Below are 13472 nucleotides of genomic sequence, written 5' to 3'. Positions count from 1 at the left end.
CAACTACCTAAATTGGAAGTTTAGAATGGAAATGATACTGGGGGAAAACGGGGTAAAGGATTGTGTGGTGAAAGAAACTGACATAACTACATTAAGTGAAGCAGAAAAAAAAAACTTTCAGGAAAGATGACAACAGAGCAAAATCGTTAATTGTTCAGTGCGTCTCAGATGCACACTTGGAAACCTTGAGAGACAAAAATACTGCTTTTCTTATGTGGAAAGTCCTTGAGGACAAATTTCAGCAGAAAGGTTTACCAGGGCAGTTGTATTTAAAGAAAAAAATGCTCGCAATGAAATTAAAAGAAGGTGAATCATTACAAACTTTCCTAATCAGTTTTGAGGAGACCTTAAGACAACTAAAAGGGACAGGAGTGGAGGTTGATGAGAAAGATTTAATATGTAATCTATTGAAGGCACTTCCCAAGTCATACGAGACAATGGTAACTGTAATTGAAAATCTTTCAACTGATGAACTTAAGTATGAGAATATCAAAAGGAAATTATTAGGTGAAGAAGAGAAAAAACAACTGGGGAGAAGGAACCCTGAAACAATTATAAACCAAGCAGCTTTCAATTTGGAAAGAGGATGTTACAGATGTGGGAAACAAGGACATTTCAAACGGGAATGTAGAGCTAGAGGATCATTCCAAAATAGAGGTTATCAAGGAAACCGAGGCTATCAGAGTTCTCAGGGGCACCAGAATGCTTCTTGGAGAGGCATAGGCAGAGATCACTTTTCGAGAGGGGATAATAAGGGGGGAAGAGGCCAAGAAATTTTACAGGAAGCAGAAGTAACTATTCGGAACAGCAGCAGCAACCATCCAATGATAGGGCCGTTGAAGTATGTGATGAATCATCGAATGTCTCTTTTCTTGATGAGACAAATGAAGTATCGTATACAGCTTGTAAACACAATTGTATTACATTTTTTATAGACTCTGGGTGTACTGATCATTTAGTGAATGATAAAAATGTATTTTCTGATATTTTAATGTGATAAGTAACGTAGGAGAAAAGAAAATTAACTGTACAATAAAAAACGCATTTTATGTTCCCAATTTGAGAAAAAACTTATTAAGTGTTAAAAGAATGGAAATGTCGGGAATAAAGATAGTTTTTGAAGATGGAAAGGTAAAATTTATAAATAATACAGGTGTTATAGGAGTAGGAGAAAGAAACAGTTTATATGGAATACATTTTGATCTTGTCAAACGTGAATGTCAGAACACTAGTTTAGAAAATGATAATTTTTTACAATGGCATAAAAGGTTTGCGCATTTCAGACATTGAGTTTTGCGAGCCATGTACAGAAGGAAAAATGTCTAGACATCCATTCGTAACGCAGTGTAAAAGTAGACGGCTTCTTGAGATTGTTCATACTGATATTTGTGGACCCATCTCACCTTTTGCTCATGATGGAAGTAAGTACTTCATCACGTTTATTGATGATTTTTCAAATTTTACTGTTGTGTATTTGCTTAAAGAAAAAGAAGCATTTAACAAATTCAAAGAATATTTTTTGATGACTAAGTCGATGTTTGGTTTAACAGTATCAAAGTTAAGGTGTGATAATGGGAGAGAGTACATTTCTGGATACATAAGGAACTTTTGTTTAGAAAATGGAGTCACTATAGATTATACAGTCCCATACACGCCTCAACAAAATGGCAAAGCAGAAACGAAAAATAGAAGTCTGGTAGAAAGAGCTAGAACTATTATGGTAGAATCAGGGGTTCCAAAAATTTTATGGGGAGAGGCAATTTTATATGCAAATTATGTTATTAACAGGGGACCAATAGAAACAATGAAATGCACACCTGCAGAAATTTGGTTTGATAAAAAGCCAAATGTACAGAATTTCAAAATATTTGGTAGTACAGCTTATAGTCATATCAGAAAAAAAGTAAGGAATAAATTTGATTCAAAAGTAAATAAGTGTATAATGATAGGCTATGCAATAACAGGGTATAGACTGTGGGAAATAGAGAATCAAAAAATTATAATATCTAGGGATGTTAGGTTTGATGAAAATAATTTTGGGTACAGAAAGGGAGTAGAATTAAAAGTTGGGGATAATTATTAAAAAAAAATGGTTTGGTAGAGGGGGAGCCAAATAGCTTTAATCAGACTATTGAAAAAGAATTAGAGGAAAACGTGAATTCAAATGAATTAAATGAAATTGAAGATAGTAATAGGGAGAACAAGCGTCAAATAAAACCTCATCCTAAATATAACGATTACGAATTATATATGACATTTGATGCAATGAGATTTTTAGATGATCTACCTCAGAGTTTGAATGATTTACAAGATAAGGAAGATAAATATAAATGGAATTAGATTCCATAAACAAAAATAATACTTGGGAGATGGTAACTGAACCAAAGGATGTTAAAATATTAGACACTAAATGGGTATATACTCTCAAATCAACAGAAGAAAAAGAGTTAGACAAATATAAGGCTAGGCTTGTAGTAAGGGGTTTTGCACAAGAAGGTGTCTTAGAGTATGATGAGATATAGAATAACTACGATTAGGGTTTTATTGAGTGTGGGAAACCAATATGGGTACCATTTCAAACAGTTAGATGTTGAAACTGCTTTTTTAAATGCAAAATTAGATGATGAAGTTTATATTTACCCACCGAATTGATAATGGAAAGGTATTAAAATTAAATAAATCATTGTATGGGCTAAAACAATCGTCAAGGTTTTGGAACAATGAAATTAATAATTATTTGAATGAATTGGGGTTCACTAGATATGAAAATGATTTCTGTCTCTATACTTTAGATGTCAAACATGGAAAATTATATCTACTTCTTTATGTGGATGACATTTTAATTGCTGGAATTGATTTGCAAAGTATAAATAATATAATCAAGAAATTAAAGGATAAATTTGAAGTGAAATGCAAGGAACTTGAATATTTTCTAGGTATACAGATAGACTATAATAAGGAACGTGGAACGTTGAAGCTGAACCAATCTAACTATATTCAAAAGATTTTGTCAAAATTTAAAATGAGTCATTGTAAAGGTTCAAATATACCAATTGATCCAAAATTAAAGATATCTATTTCAAAATATGAATCGCTTATATTTGAAAGGCCTCATGTCACATTTTTTTCGAAATCGACTTTTTTGAAAAAAACAAGTCTTCAGACCTAAACACATCGTTTATTTATTATTAGCCTCATGTCTCCTAACTAATACCGTAGATATAACAAGTTGAAGATTCTACTTATTTATGAAGGGCCTCTTGTCTGTGACTTGAGGCCCTTCATAACTAAACAGATCAATCACACTTGATCAAACCTACTGCGCAACACCTCAAATCAGCTGGTTTATTATTTGTTTTCCTTCATTGCCGAGGTCAATCCCAACAACAACATTCAGTGTTTTGGTAGGTAAATCAGAGAAAGATTAAATTGTTTTCATTAAACTTACTCCGAGACCGGTCTTATCTTTTATTCACATTTACTAGAGAAAATAATTTCAAATAATGTCATCTAGTGAAGAAAGTGTTTCAGAAGATGTGTCAGTTACCAGAAAACAAAAAGGTGTCAGGAATCCTGAAAGTTACAAAGTTAATAGAATTAAATTGGCTAGACTTCATGGAAAATCATACACAAATTACAAAGGAGACACTGTGGAAAAATCCTCAACAGGTGATCCATGCTCGTAAGTGCCTTTTTATCTTCATACTTTCCATTTGTCTGCTTGCTTTTCAACAAAGAAGCTTAAATTTGTAAACATAAATGTTTAATTACGATCGTTATGAGCATTACATAGCTAGTTACTCATTGTTCTCACATTTGAGCTCTATTTTATTTTATTATTATATTCTATTTTTATTTTATTTATTATTATTATTATTATTATTATTTTTTCAGGTGCAAAATGAAATGTTTTGACAAATTCACTGAAAACGAACTAAGATCAATTCTTGACAGAAATTCAAATTTCCAAACCAAAAATGAACAAGATTTGCACTTGCAGTCACTCATTGATGTATACTCAGTTCGGAAAAGGAGATCTAGGTTTAAGTCACCTACACCAACTGATGGTGGTCAAGCCAATGAAGAAAGCTCTAGACCTAGTCATTCTGTTCAACATACAAGGTCCTACAAGTTTCATGTTATGGTCGGGGAAGAGAGGAAACAGGTTTGCAAGCAAGCTTTCTTGAGTATTAATGCTGTTGGTGAAAAGAGAATAAGGAGACTTCAAGGAAATGTTTCTAGGGGTGAAAATCCTGTTGATCGGAGGGGACAACAAACAAACCGTAAGACTTTTCCCTTGGAATTTGTAGAGACTGTCAAGGATCACATCAGATCATTCCCTCTGAAAGTAAGCCACTATGCCTCTAAAGAAATAAAATATTTAGATGCAAGACTTGACACAATGCACACAATGACACAATGCACACAATGTTCCTGGAGGCAAACCCAGGATCTGAGGTAAAATACAGCTTTTATTACAAAGTGTACAAAGAACACTTCAATTATCGCTTTGGAAGACCTCAAATTGATACGTGTTGCGAATGTGAACGGCTGAATAACAGAATAAAAAATCCTCAACTAAATGAAACAGCAAGAAGAGTAGCACAAGCACAGATGGAAGTACACAAAAGAAGGTCAAACAAATTTTACAAGTCCATTCGTGACGTAACTGAGTATTGCAAGCTTCATGATAATGCAATGATTTTGTGCTTCGATTATATGCAAAATGTATCTTTACCGAACATTCCTGTTCAAGAAACCTATTATCTTAGGCAGTTATCAGTTTTTCCATTTGGGGTACATGATAATAAGAATGACAAAGCTACCTTCTACCTGTACCATGAAGGTATTGCTCAAAAAGGAGCCAACGAGGTATGTTCATTTTTAATGAAATATATCAATGACAACATACCTCCTCATGTTGATGAGCTGTACCTCTACAGTGACAACTGCACAGGACAGAACAAAAATCACACGATGATTCGATTTCTAATGAGCTTGACAGACACAGGTCGATTCAAAAAAGTTTTGTTCAGATTACCTATCAGAGGACATTCATATCTCCCATGTGACAGGGACTTTGGGTTGATAAAGAAGAAAATGAATAAAATTGATCGATATTATTCCACTAAAGAAGTCATGGAAATCTTTTTGACAGCTACACAACAAGGAAAGTTCTATGTAGATCTGATTGGGACCCAAGACATTGTTGATTTCGCAAAATGGTGGCCGCTGGTTTACAAGAAGACTACCAGTTCAGAGGAAACCAAAGTTCAAAAAAGAGGAAAAAAGAATTCTTTCAAGTCTCAGCTCATCACCAATTCAAGTTTGAGAGTTCACAGGTGGGAGTAGTTGTAACAAACGAGTACATTGATGGGTTGAACGAAAAAACCTTCAAGCTAAAAACCTTCCCAAATGAAATAGCTCAAATTCCAACAACGAAGGCTTACACTGGAAAAAGACCAATAAAAGGAGAGAAGATTGAAGACTTGAAGAAATTGATGCAGTATGTCCCAGAAGAGCATAAGGACTTTTATTCAGGACTCCTTCAATGGCCCACAAAATAGAAGTCAGTCAAAGTTCTGTGGGGAAGTTGATTTTTTTTTAATAATTAAATTGTTTTGAAAGAATAACAACCAGTGAGTTTCTATTTTTTTTAAATATTGTTACTAAATAAAAATAAAAAAAAGATTTTGTCTTGATTTTGCTAAGCAATTTTGTCTTTTTATTTCAGTTAATCTAATACCAATCTACCAACAATGTTCACTTATTTATGAAAGGCCTCATGTCAAGTGATTTCAAAGGCCTGTAAAAAGGTAATGGTACAAAATATGATGACAAACTTTACACCAGGAAATGCCTTTTTATCATAGGTATCATATAAAGTAATTAGAAAAAAATGAAAAAAATACTTTAAAAAGTTATGCGGTTTTTTTCGTTTCCTGAAACGTTTACTTTTGGTGACATGAGGCCTTTCAAAAATAAGCGATTCATATGATGTTTTGACTGACAAACCTGTAAGGCAGTTAATAGGATGTATTATGTATCTGATGTTAGGGACTCGACCTGATATTTGTTTCTCTTTGAATTATTTCAGTAGGTATCAGGATAAAGCCACTGATGAAATATGGTTGTATTTGAAAAGAATTCTTAGATATTTAAGTAAAACTCGTCATGTAGGGTTGGAGTTCAGGAGTGCTAGTGATATGAATCTAATTTGCTATGTAGATTCAGACTGGGGAAATGACTTTGTTGATAGAAAATCAGTTACTGGTTTTTTATTCAAATTGTTTGGCAACTCAATACACTGGGCAACCAAAAAACAAAATTGTATAACACTTTCAACTACTGAGGCTGAATTGGTTGCATTATGTAGTGCTGTAAGTGAAGATATTTGGTTAAAGAAACTTTTGTTAGAGTTTAGTATAGATGTTAGTCCGATAACATATTTCGAAGACAATCAAGATTGTATAGCATTAGTTAAAAATCCAGGTAATAATCGAAGAGTTAAACATATTGACTTGAAATACTTGGAGAAGAACCACATTGAAATAAAATATATTAAAACGTCTCTACAAGAGGCAGATATACTCACAAAAGGCTTACCATATGGGTTGTTCTCAAAGTTATGTTATAGTATAGGCCTTAGGGATTTTAGCGAGAGGGGGTGTTGGATGTAACGCTAAAAACTCCCTAAGTACAAAATAGATAACTGGCAACGCTGGTGATAGTTAGTTATAAGATAGAAATGTAACGGAGAGGTTGTATACAAAAGCTTAAGAATAAATATTCATAAGTATAATCCAAGTGAATCCTTTTATTGAAATATAGATGTTACAAAAGAGGAATCAGTAAATTATTCATAAAACATAAAAACACCTAGATTTATTAAATGGAAACCTGTAAATGTACTGAATATATTACCAAATGAGCTAGTTTCTTCTTCAGAATATTATAAAAGCATTGGAAAAAATTACTATATTTCGTATTTTCCTAATTTCAATTGTGAAGTGAAAGAAATTACAAATGAAGATTTTGAAATATTATCTGGGAAAGCTTGGCTTACAAATTTTATTGTAGATATTTGCCTGAACATATTTAATGATCCTGAAAAAACATTTCAAAATGTAACCTGCATGCTGGCTACCAGAATATTCTTGTTTGCCAATGGAGAGAAACATCATTCAATTACTGAATTCCAAATTGAAAAAAATCCTATAGTATTTCCAATTATTCAGATAATTCAAGTTCTCATCATTTTTGTTAAGCGCTTGTGGATATTGAAAATAAAAAAATCATTTTCTTGAACCTCTACGGAAGTTCTAAAATTGAAATTTATAAATATTTGAATTCATTTTTGAAGTATTTAAAATATTATAATGAAGTCAATGGAACATATTTGGATAGTGACAAGTGGTCAATCGAAATTAAAGAACACGATAAAGAAGTAGGTTCATGTAACTGTGGGGTTTTTATTATATATTTTTTCAATAAGTTAGTGTTAAAATACAATCCAGAGATTTCGATCATTAATAGTAGTTGTACGTCAAGACGGGTGTGTAGACACTCCGGTTCGAGTTACCTTGAGAACCACGTGGGAAACGAGGTGAATTTAAAAGTTAGTGTGGAAATTGGTGTTTTTTATCAATCACTAAGCTAATTTTGTGTGAGTGCGACCCTACAAAACATTAGTGAGTCAAACTTCCTATATTAATTCTATTGGTGCTTTAAGTTGCAAAACTTTCACGTGCTTAGCTTTGTGTAGTCTTAACAGTCGATGGGGGACGAATCCCCCGGTCTCCCTGGGGCCATTCCTCAGATGCAAACATGACAATAGATAATACAAACCTAATATTAAATAATCTTCTATCCCCTTCCTCTCAAACATTTATTAAATCCTTGCATCAAATGTCCCTGTTGTGAACCTACCTTAGGTTTAGGGTGTGTGTGTGTTCCATGGTCAGGATGTTGTGGGTGTGTGTGAACTGGCTTATGGAAGTCAAGATTTTCGAATAAAAGTATGTCCTTAAGAATGCGTGTTTTATTGTCAAATAAATGAAAATACACAGCATTATTGGCGACGAGGGAAGTTGAATCCACTAGTCGGAAATTTAGTGTCAGTAACAGTAAGTTCAGTCCTCATAGTCGTTACACGGGTCAATAACTTCGAGGAGTAGTCAAATCAAAGTCTAGTTGAAAATGTCTTTTATTGGGAGTATTGAGCCTTTCAACCCTGGCGAGTCAGATATTTCGTCGTATATGGAAAGGATGGAGCAACTTTTTGTATGTAACAGTGTTACCGATGAAAAAAAAAGAGCAATGTTCCTAACCTTAATTGGTGCAGAAGCGTATGGTGCTTTAAAAGATATATTGTCCCCGGATTTACCCAGCTCTAAATCGTTCGATGAATTGAAAACAACATTAGTTAGTCATTTCAACCCAAGAAGGTTAGTCATTGCAGAAAGATATAAATTTTATAGTGCTCAGCAGGAGCAAGAAGAGGATATCAAGTCTTACGCCACAAAATTGAAGAATTTATCTCAATATTGTGAGTTTAACACTTTTTTAAATGAGGCATTGAGAGATAAATTTGTATGTGGTTTGCGATCAGAGGCCATAAAGCGTAAATTGTTGTCAGAAGATGGATTAACCTGGGCAAATGCTTTTAAAACAGCGGTAGCTATGGAGCTAGCTGAAGGACAAATAAAAGCTATGGGCAATGAAACAGTACATATCAATAAAATGAGTTACAAAAAGGTTCAAAGCAAAGGGCCTGTCAAATTTGAAAAGAAATCACAAGCAATACCTGGTCAATCATACAAAGAAGTAAAACCTTGCTTCAGATGTGGGAGGAAACATGACCCTGAAAATTGTCCAGCGAAAGTATGGGAGTGCTTCAAATGTCACAAAAAAGGTCACACGAGTAGAGTTTGTCGCAGTGCAGTTGTTAAATCATTAAATGAAGATGTCGAGTTAGGTGAGGAGTCTCAAAACGAAGAAAATTCCTTAGAACTGGGATTTATTGCAAAAATTGAGAAAGGAGCAGGAAACAGTTTGAAGGTAATCATGAATATCGAAGGCAAGCTCCTGAATTTTGAAGTAGACTCAGGTGCGTGTAAAACAGTCATACATGTATCTACGTATAAAAAGTTATTCAGTTCTTATGCATTATGTCCTGTTAAATATAAACTAAAGGTAGTAACTGGCCAAAATGTAAATATTGTAGGTGAATTTGTTGTCAAAGTTTTATATAACAAGCAACACGTTTTCTTACCTATTGTAGTATTGGAAGGTGATACAATGTTCACACCATTATTAGGTAGAAATTGGCTTGATGTCATCAGTCCTAATTGGAAAAATATGTTTAATCTAAGGTATGTCAGTCAAGATAACCAAATTTGTAAGTCTAGGTTTTGTCCACCAGTCACACGTCAAATAAAAATTGAGAGTGATGAAGTAATAGTCCAAAATAGAAATGAGTCAATAAAAGTTGAAAAACAAATTAGTCAGGTCAGTGCCAGTCGAGTGAGTAAAAAGATTTATGAGTTAGTTGCTGACATCAAAAGTAAATTTTCAGAAGTGTTTGAAGAGCAACCTAATTCATGTATACAAAAGTTTTTAGTCGAGTTAAAAGTCAAGGAAGGTACCCAACCTATCTTTCATCGGGCTTATAATATGCCATTTGCCTTGCGTGCAAAAGTGGAAGCTGAGTTATTGAAAATGGAAAAACAAGGTGTTATTTCAAAAATAAGTTTCAGTAACTGGTCAAGTCCAATAGTCATTGTTCCTAAAAAGAATTCAGAAGATATAAGAATTTGCGTGGACTTTAAAAAGACACTAAATACCGTTTTAGAATCAGATCATTGTACATTACCCATTCCTGAGGACATTTTTGCTTGCTTGAGTGGGCAAAAATGTTTTTGTGTAATAGATCTCAAAGGAGCTTATCAACAGCTCCGAGTCAGTGATAAATCTAAAGAATTGTTAACTATAAACACTCATGTAGGTCTCTATTCTTATAACAGGTTGACATATGGTATTAGTGCGGCCCCAGGAATTTTTCAGAATGTCATGGATACTATCTTGGCAGGATTACCAAACTGTAAAGCTTATCTTGATGATGTCCTGGTTTTTGGAGAAACTTTAGAGCATTGCTACAAAAATTTATTTAAAGTATTTAAGCGTTTTCAAGAATATAACGTTAAGGTTAATAAAAATAAATGTAAATATTTTGAAGATCATGTAGAGTTTCTAGGGCATATTATAGATCAACATGGAATCCACCCTACTGATGAAAAGATTTTGTGTTTAAAAAATGCGCCAACACCAACCAACTTAACAGAACTCAAATCGTATTTAGGCCTACTTAATTACTACGGAAAGTTTATACCAATGTTATCCACACAGGTTAAGCCGTTATATGATTTATGTAAAGAAGGAGTCATTTTTGAGTCAAACTGGTCGGCAGAGTGTCAGAAGGCTTTCAACTTGAGCAAAGAACTCGTTACATCTGATAGCGTGCTGATTCACTATGACCCAAAACTACCCTTATATTTAACGTGTGATAGCAGTGGATACGGAGTGGGTGCTGTGCTTAGTCATAGAATAAACAAGGAAGAAAGGCCTATTATGTTTGTTTCAAGTACTTTATCACCAACGGAAAAAAAATATTCAAATTTAGAAAGAGAGGCTTTAGCAATAATGTTTGGCTTAAAAAAGTTTCACAAGTATATTTTTGCAAGAAAGTTTGTTTTAATCACCGATCATCAGCCACTGCAATTTATATTTGGACGTAATAAAGGCATTCCAATATCAGCGGCAGCCAGAATTACCAGATGGGCTATAACTTTGGCTGGTTATGACTACACAATAGAGTACAGAAAAGGTTCCTCAATAGCTAATGCAGATGGGCTGTCCAGATTACCTATGGACAGTAGTACCGATATTACAGATTATCTGTTCTCTTTCAACTTGTTAGATGAAATACCCCTCAATGCAGGTGATATCGCTTATGAGACTAAGAAGGACCGGATTTTAGTTAAAATTTTAGATTTTACCAAATTAGGGTTTCCTAGCAAAGTAGAAGATGAATTCACACCTTATTTTAGAAAAAGACAAGAACTCTCAATTGAACAAAATTGTCTAATGTTGGGTAGTCGAATTGTCATCCCAGAAAAATTACGTAACAGGGTTCTGGAGCTTTTTCATGAACAGCATACTGGCATAGTTCGCACAAAAATGTTGATAAGATCATATTGTTGGTGGCCAGGCATTAGTTGTGATGTTGAAAAGTTCATCAGTTGCTGTGATGTTTGCCAACGAAATCAAAATCTGAGTAATACTAATCTTCTTGTTTCATGGCCTTCTTCTCCAGCTAATTTTTATCGGGTATTTATCGATTTCTTCACAAAAAACGGCCGAACGTTTTTGATTTTATTAGATCAAAAGTCAAAACGGCTTGATATAAAATACATGAAAAACGGCACTTCTGCTAAAGAAACAATCTCAATGTTGAAAGAGATTTTTTGCACAATTGGTCTGCCATGCGAATTAGTATCAGATAATGGTCCACCCTATAACGCGAATGAATTTGTAAGTTTTTGTCAAGCTAATGGCATTAATAGTATCAAAACCCCTCCTTATCACCCCCAAAGTAATGGTTCTGCAGAAAAGTCAGTTAAGACAGTAAAGAAATATTTGAACAAGTCTTTATTTTCTCTAAATAAGGAAGAAATATCAGAAAATTTAATGCTGCATAAAATAAGTAATTTCTTATTCTCTTATCGAAATACTCCATCGACAGTCACTGGCCTCACTCCGGCGGAATGTGTTCTGAAGATAAAACCTAGAACAAGATTTGACCTTTTGAAACCTAATTACCATAAGACTAAATCTCAACCAGTCTTCAATGGTACAAACTGTTGTAGACTATATAAATTAAATGATCAGGTTTATATTAAGAATACTCAGACAAAGTTATGGGATAAAGCAAAAATTGTAAAAATTCTCAGTCATTCGACATATTTGGCCTTAACAGAAAATCAAACAGTTAAACTGGTGCATGCTGACAGTATTCGTTCAGCTTTTCATAATACTAATACCGGAATACAACCAAATATGACGAAATCATCCATCTTACCCAATTGTATCCCTGTAGATATTAACGTTTCTGACCCTAATCCACTGAGCAAATCAAGTTGTAGTACTTACACAAACGTAGCTGAGAGTTCTTCACCTGTAAATGTTGCTGGTGCCAGTCCAAAGAGGGCACTTAGTGCTGACCGTTCTCCTTCGGAAGTTGTGAAACCTGAAAAGGTTCTGACTACACGATCGGGTAGATTAGTAAAACAACCCAGCCGTTTAGACCTGTAAATTATGTATAACAGTGTTTTTTTTCAAGAAGGGAGGAAGTGTTGTGAACCTACCTTAGGTTTAGGGTGTGTGTGTGTTCCATGGTCAGGATGTTGTGGGTGTGTGTGAACTGGCTTATGGAAGTCAAGATTTTCGAATAAAAGTATGTCCTTAAGAATGCGTGTTTTATTGTCAAATAAATGAAAATACACAGCAGTCCCCTGCACAGTCCCAGGCAATAGAAAAATTATACTCCGAACTCAGTATCCTATCAGAACAATTTAAAAATGACCAAACTATGCTTACCCAAATTAATGAATTGTATCGAAAGCTACAAAGGAAAATTACCTACACCAACACTGATTTTGGACCTTTCTTGGTTATGGTTGAGAAAAAGCAAGGAACCTCATTACATCCCATGGATTTGGGCAAAATATTTCACCATGCGAATATTAAAAATATAATAAGCTTTACCAAAAAGGGTAATAACCGAATAGGAGTACAGTTTTCTAATCCACAAGATGCAAATGAATTGTTAACCAATTCAACGATTCTTTCGAAAGACTATGCAGCATACATACCTCAACGCTTCATAACAATTAAGGGTATCATTCGAGACGTGGGCCTATCAATTGATGCAGAAGATGTTATTGAATTTGGTAAATCCTCCCTAAAAATCATTGAGGCTCATCGATTCAATAGGAGAATTACAATTGATGGAGAAGTATCATATGTGCCATCCACAACTATGCTAGTTACTTTTCAAGGTAACACACTGCCACATGATGTAAATATTTTTAAATATTCTACACGAGTCGAGGCATACATACCGCCTATCCGTCAATGTCAAAACTGCCTTCGTTTTGGCCACCCAGCCAAGAACTGCCGAAGTGCAGCACGATGTCCTCGTTGCGGAGAGAACCATAACAGTAATTGTTCGGCTCCTATCAAATGCATCTTTTGTGATGGACAACATTTAGCCAACGACAAGAAAAATTGTAAGGAATTTGAAAGGCAGGGTTTAATTAATGAACTAATGGCACATAAGAATATGTCTTACTATGAAGCAGCACAAGTATATCCTCCATTGAAACGAAGAGAAGGTCCACGATCCTTCCAGC

General features: G+C 34.2%; 1 long non-coding RNA gene across 1 annotated transcript; it reads left to right on the top strand.

The window, feature by feature from the left end:
- Positions 1–7920: 7920 nt before the first annotated feature.
- On the top strand, positions 7921–10217 carry LOC141483863 (uncharacterized). Its single transcript, XR_012466334.1, has 2 exons — positions 7921–9060; positions 9196–10217. It is a non-coding gene; the product is annotated as an uncharacterized lncRNA (long non-coding RNA).
- Positions 10218–13472: the final 3255 nt, after the last annotated feature.

The sequence above is a fragment of the Leptinotarsa decemlineata genome, unplaced genomic scaffold, assembly GCF_025532065.1.
Source record: "Leptinotarsa decemlineata unplaced genomic scaffold, Ldec_3_MD MMD2_P_RNA_scaffold_14, whole genome shotgun sequence".
Lineage (NCBI taxonomy): Eukaryota > Metazoa > Arthropoda > Insecta > Coleoptera > Chrysomelidae > Leptinotarsa > Leptinotarsa decemlineata.
The sequence above is the reverse complement of the archived record's forward strand: the minus strand, read 5'-3'. Positions and strand labels throughout refer to the sequence as shown.